The sequence below is a fragment of the Ixodes scapularis genome, unplaced genomic scaffold (assembly GCF_016920785.2).
Source record: "Ixodes scapularis isolate PalLabHiFi unplaced genomic scaffold, ASM1692078v2 PGA_scaffold8__174_contigs__length_109621045, whole genome shotgun sequence".
NCBI lineage: Eukaryota > Metazoa > Arthropoda > Arachnida > Ixodida > Ixodidae > Ixodes > Ixodes scapularis.
Window position 1 is genome coordinate 19233043 of NW_024609883.1, and position 25500 is coordinate 19258542.

The 25500-nt window shown below is 48.9% G+C and overlaps 1 pseudogene; it reads right to left on the reverse strand.

Annotated features, from left to right (window-relative positions):
* Positions 1-1706: 1706 nt before the first annotated feature.
* Positions 1707-2591, reverse strand: LOC120843890 (annotated as a pseudogene).
* Positions 2592-25500: the final 22909 nt, after the last annotated feature.

Here is a 25500-nt window from a genome sequence, read left to right on the forward strand (position 1 = left end):
GGATCGGGGCACAAAGCGCAATACGCCTTCACCTTAGCCTCGACGGCAGACGAAGGAGGCAGCGTTTTCTCTATCTGTCAGGCATGCAAATTTCTCTGATTTTAGGACAGGACTCCGTCTGCCGGGACGGGGTTATCATAAACTTGAAGAATAACGGGTACCACTATAATCCGTTGAATCCCCTTATTCCCTTTGCCGTCCCACCGAGTTTCAGTCAGGGCATAGAACGCTCATTCGCCGGATCACGAGAGGAGTAAACTACAGCTGCGCGAGTAGACCTCAAGGGCTCCTCCAACAAGCTTGCAGACAAACGTTCTCGGGCGCCCCAAGTTAGTGGTTTGAAGGAGAAGCAACCAGGGGGATTGCGAGACACAAGCTTCCCGCGCGGCCGCTCATAAGCGAGGAAGCGGGGAGGATTCGATGCAACAGGAGCTTGTCGCAGTGTTAGGAGGCCGCACGAGGGAAAAAGGAATCGTGGCTTGGGGTGAAGTGGTGAGCAAGGAAGAGCTTGTCGAGGACCGAAAGGCAAATGTTTTTTTTTGTCAGCGGGTGTTGGGGAAAATTGCGGAAATGGCAAGCAACATGGGGAACGCTGGCGGTCAAGTTAACGAACATATTGATTCATACTTGCTGGGTCAAGACGGCTTATTGCTCCGCTACATTTTAACAATCGACGACGAGGAGGGGAACGACTCTCCGTTCAGGGCGGTGATTCCTAGGAGGCTACGAAGGCGGTTTATCGGATACTTCCACGACTCGGCTTTGGCTGGTCATGGCAGCGGCAGCAAGACTTTTCAAAAGTTATGCTGCGTCGCGATCTGGCCGGGCATGAGACAGGACACACTCCGATACGCTTGTAGCTGCCCAGCCTGCCAGAAAGCGAAGCCGCGAGGGGGAAAGCCCCCAGGCCTGATGCAGCCTGTAGTGAGTCACTACCCGTGGGAGATGCTTGCTTGCGACATCATCGGCCCACTTCCAAAATGTCCCCGTGGGAACCAGTATTTATTGATAATAACCGATCATTTCTCAAAATGGATGGAGTTACACCCGCTGAGGAAGCTGGTTTCGAAGCGCATCTAGGAGACGTTGTTGGAAACTTTCATGCGCTTCGTCACACCCACGTGTTTCATCAGCGATAATGCTAGCTATTTAACCAGCAGAGTGTTCACTGACCCCTGCTTGGCGCTAAACATAAAGCAGAAAAGGACGACACCATACCATCCTCAGGGTAATATTGTCACGAGTGACAAGTGATGAGGCGGCAAATAACTGAGTAAACTAAACGTTTAATTGGGCGAACTTGTGCCCAAAATAAAGGAAGAAACAAAAGATAACAGTAGAGCGTCGCGGGCGTCGAAGTCGGCGAAAGAGCAGAGTCGAACGCTGGGGCGAATCCCCCCCCGGTTCGCCACGCGGAGCGCCTTAAGTACATGCGTAAGCTTCTGGACTAATCGGCGTAGAATGTTCGACGACTGGAACTTTGGGAACTCGATCAGACGAGAATGTTCTCGAACTCACGAGAACGAAATGTTGAAAGAATAAAGAAAAGAGCATTCCAATGACTGGAATCGAACCTAGACTTTCCGCGCGACAGTCAAGCGCGATAACCACTCGGTTTTTTTTTCTTTTTTTTGCCAGCTTGGCTTTTATTTGTTTAAAAACATTTTGCTATTTACAACCTAAAAGGTCAGCACTTCTGACACAGCTCTCACAATTGTGCGCACATTTTCAGCGTGACGCTGTTTGTCACGTTGGTCTGCGTAGCCACACCTTTCCAAAGAGTGCAGTACCTTCGGGATTTTATAGCTTTAAAAGGGTCTTGAACCTCTCCCAGTGTTCCGTCTCCTTAAACGAAGTTTCTTTTATGATGGATGACGTGTAGTGAAATCCCTCTAAGAAGTGGCGTCACGCACACTTCCCTCGTTCTCGTACCAAGTTGTGATCAGTACGCGAGTTCCATATCGCATGCAAACCGATCAGGGTCAGGAGCTCGTAACATCTGCTTTGTTGCTTTTCCTGTGTGTCTAGAAACTTCATGCTGTACCAGGTTGGGTAAAGATCGATCCGAAGCGCCGTGCGGAACTGAGCCCAAAATAGTTCTGCATTAGTACAATACATGAATGTATGTTGCAGTGTTTCGGGAACAGGGCAAATGACACAATTGACTCCCCAAGGCAGAAAAAAACCTTTTTGTTCCTCCCAGGTCTTGACCGGTAAAACTTCGGTATGAAAGCGCACAAAAAAATCCTTTATCCCTGGCCGAACTGGGTATAGACTTAGACGCTTGAACACGTCCGACTTTTCGCAGCCAGGAAACATTTGGCGATACATTGGAGGAGGCATTACCAGGTCTAGAGTGTCCCAATAAAGACGCCTGCGTTTGACGCTGTTTAGGTATTCCCACGAAAACGTTCTTAAAAAAAGGAATCGCACCTCTAATTTCTCTATAGTATCGTAGGATCGAGGTCCTTTCTGGAGTGCCAACGGTCTCTTTAGTCCATGGAGCCAGATATGGTCCACCGAGCTCCTTTAACGCCGCCATCAACACCGGGCTGGTTGCTCGGTTTCGGAAGACAAGGAAACGTTGCACTTTCAATTTTACGTCTAGGTTTGCAAGTCCCAGCCCTCCCTTCTGCTTGCTGATAAAAAGATTGTTTCTGCGCATTCTTTCAAACCCAGAGCCCCACACAAACGTTGCACAAAACCGACGCACTTTTTGCACGTCGAGTTGCCTATATGGAACAGCTTGCGCCGAATACCAGACAGTTGAAAAAAATACTGTGTTACTAATAACCGCTTTTTTCAGTAGCGGCACGTATCTGCCCTGCCATTCTGGAAGTTTGGCCCTCAGTGTGCTCGGGTGAATGCCATCCAGTCCGGTCCTTAGCTGCTCTGTGCCCAGCCCAACCCCAAGATAGTTGTAAATGGATGTCGACCACATGATGCCCAAGAATTGTTTTGGCTTGGATGCCCACGGACCCAGCCAGGCTCCAACGGACTTTTTGGGGTTAATTTCAGCTCCAGAAACGTCGCTAAACTGCCTTACAAGTTCTACGGCCCGCACTATATCTTTCTGATTTGACCAATTAGCGTGACGTCATCCGCGTAAGCCAGCAACCGTGCTGACGTTGCACCCAGGCTTGCGCCTTCTATGATAAGGTCATTCAAGATTGCCTTACACATCGGTTCTAGATAGATAGCAAAACGTATGGGCGACATTGGGCATCCTTGGCGTACCAATGACTTCACGGGAATGGAGCGTGACTTGCGTCCATTGATAAGGATCCGTGTGCTTATGTCCCTGTAACATATTTTGATGAAATTGACCAGAAATTTTCCAATTCCACAGTGCTCTAATAATGAAAATAAGGAGTGACACACTTTGTCAAACGATTTTTTAAAATCTATTTGTAGGACAGCCGTAGGACGTCCCATATCTTCTGCCGTTTCTGCTATAATCCTCATTGTATGCAGATTAGTGAATATCGATCTATTTTAGAAACCATGCGTTTGATGATTTCCAACAATGGTATGGAATGCAACTTCGAGGCGTTTTGATATAATTTTTGCTAGGATCTTATAATCCGCTGTCAGAAGGCTTATTGGTCGAAAGTCTTCGCTACTTCTGAATGACCCATCACTTTTCCGCTTTGGAATTAGTACCGTTGTTGCCTGTCGCATTGAAGGTGGAAGGATCGAGGTTTCGATTATATATATCCGCATACACATTCGTTAAAACTGGCACTAGTTCCGATGAAAACATTTTGTAGAAAGCTGCGCCGAGCCCAACAACCCCGGTTGACTTCCTTGGTGCCAGATCCTTAATTGCACATTGTACCTCCGCCTCGCTGATGGGCCCGTTAAGGCACTCCACCAGTTTCTCCGGTACCTTGGGCATAACTGCTAGCACTTCCTTCATTGCTTGTCTGTTCGGAAATTTATTTCACCAAACATTTTACTAAAAAAGGCGACTAACTGTAAATCTATTTCTTCGGGTTTCGAGAGTATGTTTTCTCCGCTCTGAAGTTCATGGATGTTGTTGCGGCACGCGCGCTCACGTTCGCGCGTTTTAAATATCTTTGTGGGGTCTTCTGAGCGTTCAAGCGTGCGTAACCTTTACCTCACCATAGCCCCTCAATATTCTTCTAGTTGTTCCAGCAGTTGGGCCTTGCATTGTTGAATGTCAGCCGTGAACAAGCCAGGTGTTAAATTCTCTTCTCTTATTAAAGTTTGCAATGTCTTCATCAGGTTTCTTTTAGCGGATTCCCTTTCCATAGATTTTTTCTGGCAGAAGGCGATTGCGCTCATCTTTATTTCTTCTTTCAGCAGCTCCCAGTGCTCAGCGTTCACTTCATGACTTTTCGCTTTCTCTGTGATAAGCTTTTTTAACTCTTGTTGAAGCTCCTCCTCCTCAAGCGCGCTTTCGTTTAGTTTCCACGTTTTCCAGGATGAATCGCAGTTTTGCTTTTTCTTTTCCTTCCCTATCTGCGCCGTAACAAGAGCGTGATCTGAAAAAGGTACTGGTATAACGTTATAGGCTATCGTATTTGCTCCCAAGCCACTCGAAGCATATATGCGATCTAGTCGCGAGTGACATTCCCCTTGCAAATGAGTGTATCCGGGAGATGGTGCTTGTACAAATTCAGTTACGTCTTGCAAATCAAAATCTCTAAGTAGCTTCTTGAGTTCTGCTATGCTGGAGTCCTGCCGAAGTCCCTTCGACGAATCTTTGGCCCGAGTCACGCAGTTGAAATCACCCCCCAGTAGTGTGTGTGCCGGGGGGGTTATGCATCAAACAAGAAGAAATGCGCCAGAAAGCATCACCGTGCATGCAAGAACCTACTGAGAGTCCTTTTGCCGACGAGCTTCAGTCGGGATCCGGGTCTTTGGGTCGTATCGAAAATTCCGCTGGCTGACTGGTTTCCCTTTAAGGCGCTGGTCCGGTAGCACTTGTCCGTCTTCATCCGTGCTGGTCCAGTCTTCACAGCTCCTGAACTTCGGAACAGCCGTGCCAGTGTCTGTCGGTGCAGCTTGCATCGGCTTGACGTCTGTGCTCTGGTCCTGGCCGGTGGGGCGGTTCTCCTGGCGGTTTGAAGCAGTCTTCGAAGATGCGTTGACTTCTGCACTGCTGTTCGTGGTGTCTTCCTTCGCAGGAGCGGTAGACACCGGGCAGGCCGAGGGAGTGGCAGGCGGAGAGGGGGTGTTGTCCTTTGCAGCTTCCGCTTCCAAGGGGCACAGCACGTCCATGTTGCTACTGGCCGGCAAGCTGCCACCTGCCGCGACTTCAGCTTCTTCCTCATCCATAATGTCTTCGAATTCAAACTTTCCGGTCGCACCTTCTGTGACTGTAGCGTAGCTCCTGACGCCGTCGTCCTTTTCGTGACCGAAGCGCCGACACAGTTCGCAGCGGGGCACTTTGCACTCACGTGGAAAGTGTCCTGTCCTTCGTCAACGCAAGCGCATTGGTGCGCGCCCCGGGGCGATGACCAGAACTGAGCCGTGCGGCATGCGCAGTTGGTGCGGCAGCCTTTCTAAGGTCACGCTGTCCTTCAGCTTCAGACGCACCACTCTAGTAGTAGATTCCACGCCTGGGAAGCCGTCTTCATGCCAGCTTTCACGAACAATACCTTGAACGGTTCCGTAAGGCTCAAGAGCCCTCCGGATTCCGTCATCAGGGACGTCACACGGCACCCAGTGCAGTTTTAAGCGTACCTCAGCCTTGTTGGGGTCCAGCACGAGACACCTTTTTCCCTTGACGAGCAGTTCTTTTGCGTCCTGGATCTTCTGCTTGGATTCCAGTGAGCGGAAGGTAGCAATCCAAACATGGTTCATCTGGTATGGACCAAATGCCTTGAGGTCTTGCAAGACGCCGACGCTCTGAAGCCCTGGTTTGAAGTCGCCAATCATGTACGGCCTTCCCGAGACATCGCAGTGCAGAAAAATGCTGTTGTGCATGATGATACCTGTTGGCAGGGGCGGCAATACAATCCGATAATCCTGAGGAACAGCAGATGTCTCAAAACCGCTGCCCGATAAGGCCGTTATCTCAGCTCCCGCGGAGCCAGTCATCCGTGCGTCCGTACTCGACGAGTGCCGGAAACAGAAATGCGCGATAACCACTCCGCCACGCACGTGGTCGCTCGCCGACGAGCGTGGCATTACTCCCCCCTTTAAAAAGGCATCGTCTCGATGCCACGTAGAAGGCAAGAAAACAAAGCAAGAAAAATAAAAGAATGGGAAAATACGGAAGCTAGTAAAACAATCCTATCAAGCGTTGCACAAGATCACAGTTTATTGTTTATTTATTTATTATTCACAATACCTTACAGGCTCTTTTCCAGAGCATTGAGTAAGGGGGGTATTATACACATAAATTCAGAAGAGAAAATAGAACAAACGCACATACAGTCTCACACAAAGTTGTCATGTAGGCACAGGATACAATAAAAACCCAGCTAAGTACAAATTTAGAAAAATAAAAATAATAGCAAAAAACACTGGACTAATATAAAAAGTTGTCAAGTTACACAGAAACAGAATTTATCGGAAGCGCATTGGTTAGAAAGTAAGATTCAAGTTTAGCACGGAACAGTGTAGTCTCGCCAATGGTGACTATGGATTCGGGAAGGTCGTTCCATGCACGGATGCCACGTGGTACAACTGAGTTAATAAACGCGTTGGTTGACCCAGTGAGGTGTTGAAAACTCTTACTGTTAGTGGTTCGATGAGATGATCTATTAGGAGGTTTAAGGAAAGTAACGCTTGAAAAACGATTGCTATAATAGAACTTGTGAATTAGGCACAGAGTGAAAATGGTTCGACGCACTTCGAGCAATGGCAGAGCACATTGATCTTTTAGGAGAGAGACACTCATGCTATATGAATAGGAAGATGTTATAAAGCGTGCTGCTCAAGTCTGGACTTTTTCAATGTGCGTGGTTAGGTATTTCTGATGAGGGCTCCAAATCGCGGCAGCATATTCGAGTTTAGGACGGACATATGTTTCGTAAGCGAGTTTGCGGAGATGGTTAGGAGCCGATTTTAAGTTACGTTTAATATAACCGAGCGTTCTAGATGCGTCAGCGGTCACAGAGTTAATATGGGTGACCCATGAAAGGTTAGATGTAAAATGGACACCAAGATACTTGTAGGATGAGCATACGCTAAGGGACGAAGTGCTTAATGTGTATGGAAACTGTGAAAGAGATCGTTTGCGAGTAAAGTTCATTACTTGGCATTTGGATTTATTTAGTGTCATTAGCCATTCTTCGCACCAGTTGTTAACGCGATCAAGATCATGCTGGAGTAGTACGTGGTCATCTGGAGTGTTTATTTTTCTGTACAAGACACAGTCATCCGCAAACAAACGCACATTAGAAAACAATGCATTTGGGAGGTCGTTTACGTAGATAAGAAATAACAAAGGACCCAAGACGCTGCCTTGCGGAACGCCAGAGGTTACATTAGTAATGTCAGACTGAAAATCACCAAAGACAGTATACTGAGAGCGAAACGGCAGAAAGTTGCGAATCCATGAGAGGGTTAAAGAGTCAAGATTTAGTGACGAAAGCTTCGACAAAAGGCGACAGTGGGGAACGCGGTCGAATGCTTTAGAAAAGTCCAGAAATATTGCATCGGTTTGAGAGTTAGAGTTCATGTTAAGAAGTAGGTCATGGGTGAATTCAAGCAGTTGTGCTTCGCAGGAAACGCCTTTGCGAAAACCATACTGATGCTTATAAAAAAAATTGTTAGACTCAAGATGCGATGCAACATGTGAAAAAAATTATACGTTCAAGTACTTTGCACACAACACTAGTTAAAGAGATGGGGCGGTAGTTCTGTGAGAGGTGGCGATCTCCGTTTTTGAAAACAGGAACCACCTTCCCTATTTTCCAGTCGCCTGGAAGTATACCGGTGGACAATGATTGTTGAAATAGTAGACCGCAAATTTCACTGGACACGCGTTTTGTATTTTTAAGAAGCTTAGAGTTAATGTTATCTGTGCCAGCCGACGTAGTAATTTTTAGGTTATCTATAATATTTTCAATTCCCGAAGGTGATACGGAAATAGGACTCATGAATTGATAGCTAACGTCATTAATAACGGGCACTGTTGACGTATCCTCCTGCGTAAATATAGATGCAAAATGGTTATTCATAACAACAGGACATTCAACATCAGAAATGGTGTCACCTTCACGGTTAGCCAATGATATTTTATTTGTGGTTTCATTTGGTGCGATAAGCTTCCAGAATTTTTTAGGGTTGTGTTTGAGGACGGATAGTAGGTCACAGTTATAAAATTTTCCTTTGAATTCTCGTAGGCGATTAACATAAAGTTTAGCACATGTGTCGTAATTGGACCAAGCATGTTCTGTGTTGACATACCTGGCAGCTCGAAATAACCGTTTCTTCTTGTTCCGCAAGGATTTCAATATTTTGTAAAACCAAGGTTTGTTGCTATCGGAAAGTATATTAAAGCGTGGCACATAACGGTCAACACATTCAATCATTTTGTTTTTATATAGCAACCAATTTTCATTTACTGTGCGGCTCCAGAAATCAACAGAAAAGCTGTTTAAAAACACATCAAGTTCGTCATTCATTTGAAAATAATCAGCTTTATTGTAATCAAGTATAATCTTTGAAGTTGTTGAGTGTTGCGGTGAACATATGTCTAGTGTTATGTGTATTAGTTTATGGTCACTTAGGCCCTTTATGTACTTGATTGAGTTTATCACGCTTGGATGAGTCACAAGAAAGAGATCAAGAATATTGTTCAAGCGCGTCGGTTGGTCAATTACTTGCTCAAAGTTAAAGTCGAGAGACAAATCAACGAATGCCTGTTCCTCCTGACATGACGATGAAAGCGTCGTCCAGTCAATATTTGGATATTAAAGTCACCGAATAGCAGCACAATAGAAGCTCGAAACCTGTTTTTGATGACGGAAAGAACACTTCTTAACTCAGTACATAAACTTTTATCATAATCTGGGGGCCTGTAACATACACCAACAACATATTTGCCGGTAGACAAAGATATGCAGACCCAAAGTATCTCTAGATTGCTACTTAGGTTAATAACACACGAGAGCACATGGTTTTTTATCGCTATCATGACACCACCGCCTCGTTTGTTTAGGCGATCCTGACGATATATTTGAAAGTCATTACTCTCCGGGAAAATTTCGCAATTGAGGTTATCAGGCTTTAGCCACGTTTCTGTCAGCACAACTATGTCCGAGTCGCTATCTTTGAGAAATGCACTCAATTCATCGCGCTTAGAAAGAATGCTACGAATGTTGGTAAACGATAAGGAAAGGGGTGGTTTATATTTTTTGCACGTGTTCACGGAGGGCGGAAAAACGACGCGGGCGTGACTGCGCAGTCTCCCGTGTTGCTATCTTACTTCCGTGATGCAGTTAGTGTCATGATTGTACTCGTACGTTCTGTTGTCGAGTTTAAGCTTCTCGAAACGTAGCTTAAAAGGAACATTTTTTTCTTTTGCAAATGCGAGTAGCCTAGCTCTTGCTATTCGTACAGCGAGGGAAAAGTCTTCTCTTACTGCAAAGGGTTTTTTTTTTTAGTTTAAACCCAGAAGATAGTATTTGCTATTTATCTTTAAAACGAAGAAACTTGACAATTATGGGTCGGTTTTTTCCACCAGCAAACTTTCCCAGGCGGTGAGCTCGTTCAATATTATCGGCTGCGATGGTAATCCCGAGATTCTCCGCGCAAAAGTTCACGATTTTTTGTTCACATGTACTCCATGTTTCATTGGAGTCGTCAGAAAAACCAAAGAACAATAAATTGCATCGCCTTAGTCTGTTTTCTGCGTCGTCACATCGGGTCACAATATCACTGAGGTTTTCATGAACTAGAGAAAGGGACTCACTTGAAGCCCCTTCGTTTTGAACGTCAGATGCGTTACCAGTTTTTGTTTCCAGCGCCACTACCCTTGAATACAGCTCCTGCATTCATTCGTCCGTCGTCTTTTGCTTCTCTTTGAGTTCTTTCATTTCTGAAAGCAAACTAATTTGACCTTGTTCTATTCTTTGAACTGTGGCAAGTACCGTTGTCAAGATGACGTCAGTGCTCAGAGTGGAGACTACGGGCAGGTCATCCGGCCCCGGATTGGCCTCCACGTCGCCGCACATAAGCAACGTAATACCCCTCAGTCCAGCGGGCAACAAGCCTTCACACCAAAAACGAACGCGCCGGGAAGGTCCAAGCCAGTGTTGGGGGCACGACACTGCTAACAGACAGTAGTCACTCGAGCGATAGCAAGCAGCGAACTCCAAATAACTAACCTGGAGCAGGAATATGCGTGAGCGTTCCATTCCGGATACAGTGTCGTGCCCCAAAGGTAGCTCGAAGTGGGCGCGCTTTTGTAGTCCAGCTGTAGTGGCGGTGGCGTCGGTGGTCGATGATCGATGTTGCCAGCTGAAGTGATGAAAATCCTCCAGGTCTGGTGGCATACGATGTTTTTCCGCCGTAGTTTTCCCGCGCCAGGCGGGCCTTAGACCGGTGATGTCCGTGCGTAGCGGCCCAGCGTCCACGCCTTCGCCGAAGAGGGTCCCCTTTAGTACCTGGAGCAGGAATATGCGTGAGCGTTCCATTCCGGATGCAGTGTCGTGCCCCCTTGTTTTTTAGTTTAAACCCAGAAGATCGAAGAAGATCGAAGAATCTTCGCAGTCTTATCGCGCGTAGTACGGCTTGAGGCGCACGACGTGGACGACTTCCGGTCGTGGAGGGCGGCGTGATGAAGTCCGTGTTCCGTCGGGCACCACCTCGTAGTTCAGATCCCCGAGTCGACGAAGTACTTTGTAGGGTCTGAAGTAGCGCTATAGGAGTTTCTCGCTGAGACCACGGCGGCGGTTCGGTGTCCACACCCACACCCTGTCTCCGGGCTGGAAGTGGACGTCCCGACGACGAAGGTTGTAGCGGCCAGTGTCGACACGTTGTTGGGCTTGAATACGGTGTCTGGCGAGCTGGCGGACTTCTGCCCGTTGGGTAACCACCTGGGTGTCGTCGCTTCCGTCGACAGCCTGTTCGTGGGGTAACATCGCGTCCAGCATTATCGTTACTTGGCGACCATGAACCAGTTGGAAGGGTGTCACCCCGGTTGTCTCTTGCACAGCCGTGTTGTAGGCAAATGTGACGTACGGCAACACCTCGCACCATGTCTTGTGCTCCACGTCGACGTACATGGAGATCATGTCGGCGATGGTCTTGTTGAGTCTCTCCGTCAGCCCGTTGGTCTGTGGGTGGTAAGCCGTTGTGCGCCGATAGCTGGTGTGGCTGAGACGGAGGATTTCCTGTGTCAGCTGGGCCATAAAAGATGATCCACGGTATGAGATCAGAACTTCGGGAACGCCGTGCCGGAGAACGATGGACTCGATAAAGAACTTGGTGACTTCCACAGCAGTCCCTGCAGGAAGGGCTTTCGTTTCGGCGTACCGTGTGAGATAATCGGTGGCGACGATAATCCATCTGTTTCCTTGCGTCGATGGTGGAAAAGGACCAAGTAGATCCAATCCGATCTGCTGGAACGGTGCGGTAGGGGGAGCAATCGGCTGCAGGAGCCCTGCCGGCTTCGTCGGTGGTTTCTTGCGTCGCTGGCACTCGTGGCACGACCGTGTGTAGAGGTGCACGGTCTTCGGCAGCTTGGGCCAGTAATACCTTTCACGAATTCGGGCCAGCGGAAGGCTGTAACCAAGGTGTCCGGACGTCGGGTCGTCGTGGCAGGCTTGGAAGATCTCCGCTCTAGGGTCGGTAGGGATTACCAGCAGCCATGGCGAGCTGTTGTCTCCGAAGTTCTCCTTGTAAGGCACACCTTGTCGGGGGACGAATGTCGGCAGGGCTCTCGAGAAGACACGGGGGACGGTCCCATGCCGTCCTTCAAGGTGCTCGATTAGAGCGCGCAACTCAGGATCGTCTCTTTGACGTCGTGCCATGTCGTCGGTATTAACAGCGCCTAGGAAGCACTCGTCGTCATCGTCGTCGCTGCTGCCGGAAGGCGTTTCGACGGGGGCTCTGGACAGGCAGTCGGCGTCGCTGTGCTTACGGCCTGACTTGTAGACCACCGTCATGTCGAACTCTTGTAGTCGGAGACTCCATCGAGCGAGGCGTCCTGACGGGTCCTTGAGGTTCGTAAGCCAGCAGAGCGAGTGATGGTCGGTGACTACACGGACCGGGCTCCCGTACAAGTATGGACGAAACTTCGTGATTGCCCAGACGACCGCAAGGCATTCTTTCTCAGTTGTGGAGTAATTTTTCTACGCCTTGGACAGTGTCCGACTCGCATAGGCGATAACTCGCTCGGTGCCTTCTTGCACTTGAACCAGTACCGCGCCAAGTCCAGCGTTACTTGCGTCCGTGTGAATCTCGGTTTCCGCATCGTGATCGAAATGTCCAAGAACAGGAGGAGTCTGCAGTCGTCGTTTCAGCTCGTCGAGTGCCTGCTGCTCCTTTTCGGCCCATTCGAACTGCTCGGAGTCCTTTGTGAGGTTTGTTAGCGGTTCGGAAATCCTTGCGAAATCTCGAACGAAGCGCCGATAGTAGGCACATAGTCCAAAGAACCTTCGCACGGCCTTCTTGTCTCTCGGCGCTGGAAATACTGCAACGGCGCGAGTCTTCTCTGGGTCGGGGCGAACGCCTTCGTTACTAACCACGTGACCTAGAAACTGCAGTTCGTCATAGGTGAGTCAGTCGTCGCAAGTGCTCGTCAAAATCGCCGGAAAACACTACGACGTCGTCGAGGTAGACGAGACAGCTCTGCCACTTCAGTCCTGCCAGTACGGTGTCCATTACACGCTGGAAAGTTGCTGGCGCCGTGCACAGTCCGAAGGGCATCACCTTGAACTCGTACAGTCCATCCGGCGTGACGAAGGCTGTCTTTTCTCGGTCCCGTTCGTCTACCTCGATCTGCCAGTAGCCGCTCTTTAAGTCCATCGATGAAAAGAATCGGGAGTGGCGCAGCCGGTCTAAAGTGCCATCGATGCGGGGGAGTGGATAGACGTCTTTCTTCGTCACCGCGTTCAGCTGTCGGTAGTCCACGCAGAACCTAAGCGTTCCGTCCTTCTTCTTAACCAGTACGACTGGAGAGGCCCATGGACTGCTTGATGGCTGGATTATGTCGTCGTTCAGGATCTCTTGGACTTGCTCCTGGTTCACCTCCCTTTCTTTAACGGAGACTCCGTACGGTGATCGATGCACAAAGCGCGCGTCGTCCTCGGTACCGATGCGGTGCTTTGCAACGGCGGTTTGGCGCACCTTCGACGACGTCGCAAAGCAGTCACGGTATTCGGCGAGGAGGTTAATCACCTGCCGTCGTTTCGGGTCCAGAAGCTTAGGGTCGATGTCGAGTCGCGCTGGCGACGTACCGTCTTGCTGAGTTGGCGAGGATTCTTCAGTAATGGCGGCGATTTCGGCGGAGTTTCGGAGTTCCTCGACGTGGCCAACGGCTGCACCTTTTGTGAGGTGTTGCGTTTCATTCCTGAAGTTCGTCACGAGAACCAAAGTGCGGCCATCCTGAAGTTCAGCAACTCCTCGTGCGACGCCTATTACTCTTCCTAGAAGCAACTGGAGGTTGCCTTTCAGAGCAACTTCGCCGCGGGTAGCTGCATCGGTCACGACGGGTACGACAACGCTTGATCGCGGCGGCAAGTTCACGTGGTCGGCAGCGACTCGGACGGTGGTTGACGCTGTTTGGGGTTTCTCTGAAGGCAAAACAGGCTTGCGCAGCGTCAATCTGTTCTCCCAAAGGTCGATGACGGCGCCGTATGCACACAGAAAGTCGATGCCGAGAATGACGTCTCTGAAAAAGTATTGTAGAACGATGAACTTCACAGGGCACGTCTTACTGTGGATCTCGACGCGAGCGGTGCATCTCCCGACTGGTGCAATGAGGTGTCCTCCGGCGGTTCGTATTTGAGGTCCATCCCACGGCGTCATGACTTTTCGAAGGTGGCAGGAGAGCCTCCCACTCAAAACGGAATAGTATGCTCCGGTGTCGACGAGTGCCGTCACGTCGTGGCCGTTGATGATAACGTTGAGGTTATTCGACACTGTTACAGAAACGTCTTTTCGGGGCGTTGCAGCGTTTGAGTGGAAGAGCTCCGACGATCTTGGAGGATCTTGGCATCGTTCGTCATCGGCAACGCCACCTCCCGGCATTGCCGCGCCTAGTTTTCCCGACGGGAAGCGATGGGTGACAGGCTATCTCGGCGAGACCGGCGGAAGGGCGATGGCGACCGTCGAGGAGATGGTGAACGGAACAGCCGGCTGGGAGACGACTCAGGAGATGAAGAGCGGCGGAGGTAGTCCTCGATGTCCCGAGGTCGCTCTCCAAGACGTGGTCGAGGGTCGTTGGGCGCAAACCCTCGGAGGCCCAGCTGGCGGTAGGGGCATTGTCGGTAGATGTTGTCCGCTTCACCACAGTGGTAGCACATGGGGCGTCGATCGGCCGTCCTCCAAACGTCGGCCTTCCTCGCACCACGCTGCTCTGGGCGTGGAGCATACTGCGGCGCCGGTGCCTCACGTCTGGGAGCTGGCTGGTAGTGTGCTGTGAGAGGAGGTTCTCTCTTGGCGGCGGCGGCGTAGGTCAGGACCGGCCGTTCGGGAGCCACTACGACGAGGACCTCTTGCAAGAGGGCCCTGTGTACCTCCTCGCGAACAGCCTCGGCGATTGAAACAGCGGCGGGTCGTTCTGGAGAAGGGAACAACCGCTTCAGTTCTTCTCGAACGACATCCCGGATGACCTCCCGAAGGTTCTCAATGCCAACATCGCCGAGGTCAGGGAGGGAAGATGGAAGGGATGAGGTGGCAGCTACGCCGGCGACTCTCTGAGAATGACATGCCCTGGCCGACAGCACTCGTTCAATGTTAGTTGCCTCAGCAACAAATTCATCTACGCTCGTCGGCGGATTGCGAACGAGGCCGCCAAAAATCTCGCTCTTCACGCCTCTTATGAGGACGCGCAGCTTCTTGTCTTCGGCGGCTCCAGGGTCGGCACGGGCGCACAGGCGCAGGACATCTTCAGTGAAGCTTGTCACGCCCTCGTTCAGACCTTGGCATCTTCTTTGAAAGATGTCCTCGGCTCGTTGACGTCGGCGTTGGTTTGTGAAGGTGCGCTTTAGCTCCTCCAACCATGTCTCCCACGTCGTGAGGGAAGCCTCGTGGTTTTTAAACCATTGTCTGACCGTTCCCTCCAGTGCGAAGTAAATGTTATGGAGGCGCTGTTCTGCCGTCCACGCGTTGTAGCGGGCCACACGTTCGTAGTGCTGCAGCCAGTCTTCTACATCCTCATAGATTTCACCGTGGAATGGCGTCGGCACACGGGGAACCACAGGCAGGAAGACGTAGGACGGTGCTGCTTGGGGGCTTTCCGTCGGCTGGGCCGTGGAGTTCATCGTCGGCTTCGGTAGCTTCTTTCTTTTGTCCGGTAGTGGTCCAAACTCAGGGCGTTGTCCTTGCAGACGCTGGCTTGCCCGAGGCCCTGCCTCTTCCACGAGTCGACGACTTGGAGTGGGACTTGCCGAACGGGTCCTCGGAGGGGTACGGTTGAGAAACATAGAGTGTCTACCCCGCACCTCCACCAGAATGTCACGAATGACAAGTGATGAGGCGGCAAATAACTGAGTAAACTAAACGTTTAATCGGGCGAACTTGTGCCTTAAATAAAGGAGGAAACAAAAGGTAACAGTAGAGCGTCGGAGGCGTAGAAGTCGGCGAAAGAGCAGAGTCGAACGCTGGGGCGAAACTGACTCCGGTTCGCCACGCGGAGCGCCTTAAGTACATGCCTAAGCTTCTGGACTAATCGGCGTAGAATGTTCGACGACTGGAACTTTCGGAACTCGATCAGACGAGAATGTTCTCGAACTTACGAGAACGAAATGTTGAAAGAATAAATAAAAGAGCATTCCAACGTCTGGAATCGTACCTAGACTTTCCGCGCGACAGTCAAGCGCGCTAACCACTCGGCCACGCACGCGGTCGCTCGCCGACGAGCGTGGCAATATCACTGAGAAAGTGCACCTAAACGTGAAGAGCATGCTGATCACACTAACGGAGAGACACAGGGACTGGGACGAACACATTGTCGAGATGGGTTTTGAAATCCGGACGACCATGAACAGATCGACTGAGTTAACGCCTGCGTTTCTAAACTTGGGTAAGGAGCTGGCCCGGGCCACATCACAGACCTGAAAAAGTACCATCTTAGTGATTGGGATGACGATGAACGAGAACAAAACGAGGGATCCTCCTTTCCGGGGGGCTCTCGCGCGCGACCGGCAACGCGGCCTAAGCGCGGTAGCCGAACAGTGCGCGAACCCGTCGGTGAAAGATCTGATAGGGGCTCTGCGCGGCGTTATAATTGGCGGCCTAGAACTTGATCTAACCTTTACCAGATGTTAATAGAGATTGTTCTGTCCAGAAATGCACCCCCGGAGGGTCCAGAATGGGCGGCGCCATCCAGGAGGGCGGCCTTCCACTTCCCGGGGTACCGGCGGAGCCAGCCAAACCAGCCGACAGGTTGGCCAACGCGTTCGGCAGGAGACCGGCCAGACCAGCCGACAGGGTGGTCAACCCCGTTGGCGGGAGAACGGCCAGACCAACTGACAGGGTGGTCAACCTGCTTGACAGTGGCGGGGTGAGCAATCCCGACATCGACCACGTCAACGAAGGCAGGGCGGCGGAGACCCGGACTAGCGGGGAAGTCCCAGGAGCCAGGGCCCGTTTGCTCGAAGCTGGTTAACTTTAACCGCGGTTAAGCCCTTCCCTACTAGGTACCTACAAGTACCTAGCCAAGTTCGACGAGGGCCGGATGAGCGATAGCTCCGTGTTTTATTATGGGGTGGTAGCTGGTGTCACCTACTGGCTGTAGCGAATATACGTGACTTCCGTGGAAAGGTTCCCGAAATGGGGGGACCGAAAAAATGCGCGCTGCCTGGTTTTCGCGACGGAGCGCAGCATACATTTGAGCTTAAGAAACAATTTTTGTTGCTCGTGGTAAAAATAATCGGCAAGGTAAAACTAAATTAACCCTTGTTTGGAAATTTTCTAAATATTTGGCTGTATGAAGTGAAGAAAAGCCTCGTCAAAATTTCCTTGCGAGTTCGAAAGAGGACGACGAAGTTGAGTCCTAGAAACGATGAGAAAGAAGTGAGCAGTGAAAGGCGCGCGGTACACCGGCAGCATGGTTGGCCAGCATGTAAGAACTGAATATAACAGCGTCATAAATTGAAAAACCTGTAACTAGACTCCACTGAAAATTGACCTATTAGTAAATTACCCGAACATCAAGAAGAACGCTGGAAGTGTAATTCTACAATCCGCGCGCGCTGGCCTTCCTCTTATAAAATATTCGAAGTAAATATTCATAATAAATCTTTGACGAACACCCGTGCACGGCAAAATTTGTTTTAGGCTTTTTGCTTCAGAACAGTTATTACTGCAGACGCCAGCAGGTGCAGCGCGTGTAACTACACTCGTAGCATGCACCTCGGTGTTTTTGAAATTTAGCAAAAGGTCTACGGGAACGCTCTCTTCTTTTTTGTGCTATCAATACCCGGCTGATTGAGCCAAGGCAATCCACTTTCCAAAGACGTTGCCATGCCGACAACTATCGCGTTCATTTAGACTTAGGAATGGCCAGAGTCGAAAGTCTATCTAAAAAAATGCGGCGAGGTCATTGCTCATGTTTTGCGTTTTAAGTGAGGTAAGGCAACGCGAAAACCTCCTGCACCATTCATTGCTGACTAACTCGCCCGCTACTGCAGCTACTACGACGTATTAGTTCCAAAGCGAGCGGCGCTCACTCACCGGGGCACCGCCATGTTTCCCCGCCGTCCTCACTCTGCCGGTCACGTGACTCAAAATTCCCCCTCGTAGGGAAATCCGGTTAACCGCGGTTAGTTAACCAGCTTCGAGCAAACAGACCCAGGTAGCCACACGAGACTCCACCCCACGGAGCGGAGAGGGCCTGCCTCTACCTAGAGACCCTGTTGCGCGCAAGCCCCTCCCCCCCCCCTCCCCCCCGACACACGGTAGCCACCTGGACGGCCCAAGAGGGCCAAGAAGCCGTCGACTTTGTGTCGAAGGTGCGCTGGAGGAACCAGCCCAGACCGAACCCCACTCAACCGGACAGCCGAGTCCCGCAGCCCTTCCGGGGGCATACGCTGCCCCGTTTTTCGCTACCCGACGACCACCCAGGCGCCTGCTGGCTGTGTCAGGTAAAGCACCGCGCGGGCCGGAATTTCTAGGCCCGGCCCGACCCGGCCCGGTAGAGACACGGCACGGGCCCGGCCCGAGCCCAACAAAATTTTTAATTTCTAGGCCCGGCCCGACCCGGCCCGGAAGAGACACGGCCCGGGCCCGGCCCGAGCCCGACAGAATTTTTAATTTCTAGGCCCCGCTCGACCCGGCCCGATGGCTGTAGCCCGAAACAACCCATTCCCGTTTGAACCGGTCCCGTTTCGACCCGTTCCCGAAACGAGCTCCCCATTTGAACCCGTCGTGTTTCGACCCATTCCTTAAACGCCCTTCCCATATGAACCCGTCCCGTTTCGACCAGTTCCGTAAACGCCCTTCTCGTTTGAATTTGTCCTGTTTCTACCCATTCCCTCAACGCCCTTCTTATTTGAACCAGTTTCGGAAACACCCTTTGCGTTTGAACGCGTCCCGTTTCAACCTACTTTCATAAGGCCCTGCACATCGCAACCTCTTCGCAAAATGCCTCCATCGTTCTAAGCCTGGTCTGCGCACCTTTCCTGTTTAAGAATATGTTCTGAAGTAGCTTTACATGTCAATGCGTTCTTAAAATATACAACCCTTCCAGGCAAGCTTAAGTTGAATACATTCCTACTTAACCCCTTGAAACGTTTTTTTCAAGATGGTTCCCAAAACGTGCAAGCGCGAAACGGACTATGTACACTGCGCGACACTGGTACCGCGAACACGACGTTGCCTCTTTTTTCGAATTTTACTTCGAAATAGTGTTAGTAGGCACCAATGTATACCGCTTAGGTCTGTGGCCCAGATGAGCACTTCTAAAGACACTAATAGTTTTGAAAACAGCCTTTTGATTATATGAGATAAACATAAAAACACGACGATCGCTTGTTCGCGCTAATATAGTGTCGCGCTCTGTACAATAAGGGAGTCTTAGACTAACGTAGTCAAACACTTTGGGCACGCAAAAATTAGCATCGCCATAGGTTTTAGATCGCAACGCTATTTTTACGGTACCCAAAACGCTTGAGTACGTTTTTCTAAATCTTCCTAATAGTGAACTAGATATTTCTGAGACCGATGAATCAGACAGGTTGACAAGCATATGACTGGGACTTTGTCTTGTTTACAATTTATAACACTGAACCCTCGCTCACACGGAAAAAGCTTGAAGGTTTTCTAGCTTCAAGACGTCTTTTAGTTATTATTTTTAACGACGCTGTTGTGAATTTGCACTTCGTTTTTTTTTGTATTCAATGAATCTAAAAGATTAATGAGCTAAATTCTTGCTATCAACAACAATTTATGATTTACGGCACAAGATTGCCCAGGCACGGCCCGGGCCGGCCCGGGCCGGCGCGGCCGTGCCTGGCCGCGCCTAAACGTCATCGTTGTTGCACGTGAAAGGGTACGTGTGAACGAGCACATTTCGTGAAACTTGAGTAAATGTTGCGCGCCTAAAAGATGCATCGTGTGAACAGACCTTAAGCTTCGCTTCTGCGCGACCTGGGCACTGGGGGGCTATGTTGCGCTTTTTGCACTCCCAGGAGACTAGGGACAAGTGACGTCAACAACGCAGCAAATGCAGATTGGATGTTTATTTTTTTTCTTCTGTCAACATTCAATCTGCGTTTGCTCTAGTCATTGACGTCACTTTTTATTTATTTATTTATTTATGCACATACCTACATCGCCCAGGGGGCAGTATGGTAGGGGGTTACATGAAAGAAAATACATGAAAAAAAAGTGAAATAACAAGAAAGCCTAAAATAGCATGAAGTTCCAGATACCTATTGGAAACAAAAGTTTTTTTAAAACTGAGGTGAACATGTTTTCAGGAGAATTGACAATTGAGCTGTCTAGACGGTTCCACTCGGAAATAGTACGGGGGAAAAAAGAGTAAGCAAAAACATGCGTTCGGCAGTTAATTTCTCGAACTTTCATCCGGTGATCCGTTCTTCTTGATACGTAATTTGGAGCCTGCATATACATACTTTTATCGATTCCGGTTTGGCCATTATAAATAGCGTAAAATAGCTTTACCCGTAAAAATTTTCTTCGTTGGCAAAGAAGACTCCAATTAAGTAAGCTTTTTAAGTTAGTGATTCTCGAACGAAAATCACAGTTACTGGTTACAAAACGAGCTGCACGTTCTGGATCCGTTCCTCTTTATAAATTAAATTTTGAAAATGAGGGTCCCATATTGCGCATGCGTATTCCAAAATTGGTCGCACATTTGTTGTATACAGCGCCTCCTTGAGGGACACTGGCGCAGTTTTGAAATTGCGTTTTATAAAGTTTAGAACACCGCTTGATTTATTAGTCACGTAGTCTATGTGCTTATTCCATGTCAGATCAGATGAAAAATATATACCTAAGTACTTGAAAATGCTAACGTGATCAAGGAAGTGATGACCCAGATGATAGTTCGATAAATGAGGCTTACGCTTTCTGGTAAAACTAATAAAGCAACACTTTTTTTTGTTCGAACCCCTTTTCCACTTGTCACACCACGCTAAGACAAGATCCAAGTCATACTGGACGGCCGCAACGTCTGATGCATTTTGGACACTACGATAAATGACACAGTTGTCCGCATAAAGCTTTATACTATACGTTATTCTGTTTGTGATATCGTTAATATAAATGAGAAAGAGCAATGGCCTCAAGACCGAACCTTGTGGGACCACTGAGGTTACGTTGACGTAAGATGACATTACACCGTTAATAATGACACACTGTATTCTGTCTGATAAGTAATTCTCTAGCCACACAAGAACATACGTAGGTAACCCCAGAAACGACAATTCATGTAAAAGACGAACATGAGAAACTGCATCAAACGCTTTCTGAAAATCCAAAAATCCAAAATCAACCTGTAAACCTTTGTCGTAAGAAGCCAAAATGTCGTGGGTGAACTCACTCAACTGGGTGACACAAGAAAGGCCAGACATAAAACCATGTTGGTGAGGTGTGAAAAATTTGTTAGCTTCAAGATGCTTCAAATAATATGTTCCAAGGTTTTACAGCATACACTGGTGAGTGAAATAGGCCTATAGTTCATGACACTCTACTTAGCACCGGATTTGTGTATTGAAACAACATTGGCAGTCTTCCATTCACAAGGGAGTTCACGGGCTTCTAAGGACTTATTAAACTATATAACCAAAAAGGGGGTTAATGCACGGGCAAAATTCATAAGAGCATGGTTAGAAATACCGTCTGGTCCGGGCGCAGCCCCCCGATTCAGACCCTGAAGTAAAGAAAAAACACCGTTTTCTGATATAACCATGTCGGGCATAACCTCAGAGATAGACTCCGCCGGGGCTGGCATAGCCCCGCTAAACGGTTGTGAAAAGACCGAATGAAAATACGCGTTGAAACATGTCGCCTTTTCGAGATCGTCAGAGACAGTGCCCTGTCCGTCAGAGATCGCGGGAATACCAACTTCGTCTTTTCTATTAGATTTTACATACTTCCACCCTTCCTTTGGATTACTCACCAATTTTTCTTTAAGGGAAATAAAAAAAAAATTGATTTTGCTTCTTTCATTTGTATCTTGAAATAAGAGCCTATCCTCTCGAGCCGATCGCGTACGTCACCATGCTGTGTTTTGCGGTAACGTTGGTACAGCCGACGTTTCTTATGGATAAGTGAGCGCAGCCGTTTATTTACCCAAGGTTTATCAACTCTACGTTTTCCGCTGATAATTTTGGACGGTACATGACGATCAACCAATTCAGCAAGCTCGGTCTTGAAGAGATTCCACAGACTGTTAATATTCATATGTAAGGATCATTCTTCAAACTCTTGGAGGATAGAAGATAGGTTATTCGAGAGGCCTTCAAAATTTCCTCTATCATAAAAGAATACTTTCCTCGAGGGCGGTTTCTTAATGTCAAGTAGTTCACAGCGAATGCTACCAACGACTACCTCGTGATCACTAATCCCCGTAATTGTTGTGAGTACAAGCGTAGGGTGGTTGCTAAACACAAGATCTAGAGTAGATCCTCTTGTCCCGCCAAATCTTGTAGGAGCATTCACGAACTGATAAAGACTGTTTTTGATAATTAGGGATTCTAAAGTTGTGTAAAGGTTAGATTTGCATCGTGTAACAGGAAGTTTATCTTGCCAGTCAATCTCGGGAAGATTAAAATCACCACCTACGACGACGTAATCAGAGGTCAGCACTGACAAAGCATTGGATAACGCCTCGAGTGGCTTTGTATCACTGCCCCCAGGTGACCTGTAAAAGGAACCAACGGCTAGCTGTTTTGCATTTGCCAGTTCTATTCTGCACCAGACAGCTTCACAGGAGGGGTCATTGAAATTTAACGTAATACTTTTGATATGACGGCTGACAAGTACAGAAACGCCACCTCCATGAGCGTTGCGATCCCTCCGATAGACATTGTAATTGGAGGGAAATACCTCCGCGTCGCAAACAGTGCCATCCAACCACGACTCGGTACCTATAACTATGTCAGGATTAGTAACAGTAATGAGGTCGGTGAGCTCATCCGATTTATTCTTGATACTGCGAAAGTTTACAACAATAATATCAAGTTCTTGTGGCTTACTTTTGCGGTATTTGACCGGGGTGTTTGATTGCTATTGAATATTTTGGACGACACTATCCGTTGTTGCATCATAGGTAAACGTCTTTGTCCCCATGATAAGCCTAATAAAGCGTAGTTTAAATTTTTCATTATGTTCCTTAGCAAAGTCAAGAAGTTTCTTCCTTTCCGATCTTACACGTAACGAAAAGTCTTCGCTAAGAGACAAGCAACTGCAGTTGCTTGTCTCTTAGTGAAGACTTTTCGTTACGTGTAAGATCGGAAACGTAACGCGCACAAACTGAAAGGCATGCCTTTCAGTTTGTGCGCGTTAAAAAGAATGTTCTGCTTATCTTTGAATGAACAGAACTGAGCAACGATCGGCCTATTTTGGCTGTAGAAAAACGACCAATTCTGTGTGCGCGTTCAATTGACGAAGGACCGACCTGAATCCCGAGACTATCGCTACATAGCGATATAACACTTCGTTCGGACTCATCCCACGTCTCGTTGACGGAATCTGGAAGCCCATAGAAAATCAGATTATTTCTTCGGGATCTATTTTCTAGATCATCCTGTCGCATCATGAGTGAACTAAGTTGCGCCGTCATGGTTTCATTTTGTTCCTTAAAACGTTGTATCTCTCCGTCCATTTCCTTTACAGACAGTAGCTCTTTTTCAATCCCACCGATACGAGCTGTAAGTGGAGCAAGCTTCCCTTCTGCGACCTGGGGTGCTATGTTGCGCTTTTTGGACTCCCAGGGGACTAGGGAGAAGGAACTGACGTCAACGGCACAGCAAACGCAGATTGGCCCTGTTGAAAATTCCATCAAGGTACGTAATTTGGGACACTGACTGCCAGTCAGCAGCCTTGGTGGAACGTGATGGACCATCAGACGTCATCTGATGGTCCATCAGATGACGTCTGACTGCCACTGCCAAGGGATTTTCATAAACAAGGGCAGCATTTATATAAGAGTAAAGCTATACACACTCATAAATATCGCCAAATGCCTCGATAAAACAAAATGTTCGAGAAAAAAAAAAAAAAAGCAGGACAATTGCGGATTCGAACCCGCGACCACTTGCGTACAAATCGCACACCCTAACCGCTACGCTATGGCGCGGTTGTTGAAACTCGATTTCACTAATCGTTTTATACGAGATGCTTCGGCTGCAAATGCAGTTAAGTCGTCAGCATGTTATGCAAAGCACTCGTACATCACTCGCCGTACTTCAGTTCTACTCACCTGCCATGTAGAGTACTTTCGCGTCGTAGAACGATCCTTTTGTTCGCGCGTCACCGGCCCAGTAGCCCTGGTACACCTTGTCGTCTTCAACTACACCGCTAAAGTCCCTTACATCGTCGGAACTCACAACAGGCTGGGTCTTGTCGGGTAGAAATTCTACTAAAACATAAGACATTGTAGAACCCTGGCAGGACCAACAGGTTGGAGCAAGCGGGCAAACAAAACGAGTCGAGAGCGATCGTTCATGAAAGCTCGGCGAAGCGGCGAATCCTCTATGGGCGAAGCGAAGTCGCGAAGTGTCGTTTTCGGCGCTTCGGCGGGCTTCTGATCAAGGTTGTCGGTCGGTTGCGTGCCAAATATCTAACGTCAGCGGTTTTATGGGCTCACGTCCCGAAATCGTTTTCTCGTGCATAGATTACTTTTCGTAATCATAGATTTGACGAAATAGTGGTGTCCGAACGAACTTTACGTCCTTTGACGTACGTCTGTCTGCACATCAAAGCTTTTTGACGTCCAATCAGAGACAATCGATGTACAGTCAGAATCGCCACCAAGACATCCTGATGGAATTTCGCGGCGGCCGACTGCCACCAGGAAACCATCAGAAAGCCGACAAGCAGAGTCTGACTCGAGTTTGACTGTCGGTCAGAGTAACTTGTTGGCCAATCAGACATGCTGGACGTACAGTCAGGCACAGTCAGCGGTCCACTAGAAAACACTGACTGCCAAACAGGGTTACATTGATGGATTTTTCCTTCGGGGGGCGTTGATTTCGTTTCCTTCTGTCAACATCCAATGTGCGTTTGCTATGTCGTTGACGTCACTTCCTTCTCCCTAGTCTCCTGGGAGTCCAAAAAGCGCAACATGGCACCCCAGCTGATTTTCTTTGATCTCCTTCAATTCCGAAAGTACCTTTGTCTGCCCCAGCTGTATCATCGGTATAACACGGAGTTCATCAAGGAGCTCCTGTTGCTGCTCCGCTGTAAGCGGGCCGGGGTTTTCTTCCATGTCGCCAGACAGCATTAAGCGTTTTTTGATCAGGGATAAAACAACACGAAATTTCAAAGAGAGCACTTTAACAACGCATTCAAAGGAACACTTCAAAAGGAACAGAAAGTTGGGTCCCGGTGCCGCATCACAAGGTTGCGCGTAACGCACGACAGTGTCGTGGAAGTAAGGTGTACCAACCTGAAGAGCGAGAACCGTAAGCGTCCCGCCTCCATGACGGCACCGGAACCCATCCGTTGCTGGTAGAGCAGGCTCTTAAATAGTTCGTAGTCACATGATGTCGATCGCTGTTGCTTGAAGTGATGTTTGAAGAAAGCCGAGTCCGGGTGTAGCAGCGTCAAAACCATCGAAGAATGACTTGGCTGACAAGTTGAAATCGCCGGGCATCTTTCGTCGTACCATGACTCGTCAGACGAAAAGGGCGTGAACTCCGCGCGGCAAGAGACGGCTAG